Source organism: Trichechus manatus, unplaced genomic scaffold (assembly GCF_000243295.1).
Source record: "Trichechus manatus latirostris isolate Lorelei unplaced genomic scaffold, TriManLat1.0 scaffold00063, whole genome shotgun sequence".
Classification (NCBI taxonomy): domain Eukaryota; kingdom Metazoa; phylum Chordata; class Mammalia; order Sirenia; family Trichechidae; genus Trichechus; species Trichechus manatus.
Genome location: NW_004443999.1, coordinates 10,437,876 through 10,439,934, shown reverse-complemented (window position 1 = coordinate 10,439,934; position 2,059 = coordinate 10,437,876).

The window sequence follows — 2,059 nt, the reverse complement described above, 5'->3', positions numbered from 1 at the left end:
ATAACTCAGTAAACACCAGGGAGAAGTATTGATAAGTGTTTACTTTGAAATTATGTAAGGTTGGACTTTATCTGTTTCATAAGTCACTGATCTCTCCTGGGAGAATTTCTTTTCTTCTCTGAGAAGTTGTTTTGAACAATGCCATGAAGCAGGATGTTCTAAATACACAGGGTACACAAAAAATAGCTCATGTTTTGTGGGAATATCTGGTCTTTATATTCATGTGATTTGTTCGTCTTTCATTTCACTTTAATTTTCCCATAAACACTTGAAAACTTATTATCTACCTATATTAAAAGGAGAAAAAAATCAATTCCTATAAATGTAATAGGAACTATATTGTCCTTTGTGATTTTTATGTCTAGACTTATAGGACATCTTCCTTTCATTAACTTGATGTTTTAAGTTGAAAAAAAGGAGCTTATTTCTTTGTAAGTTACCATCCACATTATTTAGAAATATAATTCTAAACAAATATCTTCAGTACAATAACTATTTTTCATGAAGCTTAGGGAAGTAACTCTAAAAAGTACAACTAACAAATATCAGGGTAGATTTGACCCCAAACGGAAAACCAAATCTTCCAACCTTAATCTCTCTTCATTTTGCCAAAACAACCTAGCATACTAACTATTCCTTATCACCTCATGACTTTTTAAATAGACCCTGTCATATGTTCAATATTTAAAATTGTTTTCAAGCAATGGCTGGTTTTTACTTGAACATGAAGTATTAATATGTAAAGTAACGCTGCTTATCTGAGTTAACTGAGGCATTCTAAATGGTTCCCTACCTAAGGAAAACTGATTTGCCATTTGTCTTAGTAATCTAGTGCTGCTGTAACAGAAATACCACAAGTGGATGGCTTTCACAAAGAAATTTATTTTCTCACAGTCTAGTAGGCTAGAAGTCCAAATTGAGGACATCCGCTCCAGGGGAAGGCTTTCTCTCTCTGCTCTGGAGGAAGGTCCTTCTCGTCAGTCTTCTCCTGGATTAGGAGCTTCTTCACACAGGAACCCCAGGTCCAAAGGAGGCGCTCAGCTCCCAGCATTGCTTTCTTGGTGGTATGAGGTCCCCCCTCTCTGCTTGCTTCCCTTTTCTTTTATCTCTTGTAAGATGAAATGTGGTGCAGGCCACACTCCAGGGAAACTCCGTTTACATTGGATCAAGGATGTGACCATAGTAAGGGTGTTATAATTCCACCCTAATCCTCTTTAATATAAAATTACGATCACAAAATGGAGGACAACCACACAATACTGGAAATCATGGCCTAACCAAGTTGACACATATTTTTAAGGGACACAATTCAGTCCATGACACCATTCGTATTTCTAGATTCTATTGTTGGCACATGTAATTTGCATTTCTTTTCTCAAAAGTCCCCGTGCGTTTCCCAAGGCTACATTGTGAAGAATGATTTACAGATGTGCACTGATAGGAACTGGTCATTGAGGCTGAGTTTCACAGGCTCTAGTGTCAACTGGTCTGACCCAGGTCTAGAGCATCAGCGCTGATTGGGTAAATCTTGGGCCGTCAGGAAAGTCTCAAGTGATCCCACTTATGCAAACCAAACAGTAAGCTAAATAGTGCCTACTTCATTACTACAGTTAAAATCTACTAAAGCTGGAGACTGTGTAAGGCAGAAACCTGTCGGAGGAGGAAAACTCAAATATTTTCCACTAAACAGAAAGCAATAGAAAAGCGGTGACTGCACCCTGTCAAAGACCAAAAACTTGTAAGACCCAGAAAAACAAGGCAGTCCCATTGAGATCCAGCTGTCACAGGTTTCACTGTATATGATTAATCTAAGGATACAACTTAATCCAGAACTTTGAATCCAGTATATATAGAATTAGCAGGATACCTCCAGTCATATAACCTGGATTTAATCAGTCCCTCCCAATACCTAAAGGTTTTCCATTGAGCTCAGTAATAATATTAAAAGATCTCCATAAACCAGGGAATCAGTATGTTCCAAATGACCAATACATATTCCAAGTCATGCCTTGGTAAAGATACATTCAAAATGCAAGATGAAACTACGGATTTTAAAGTA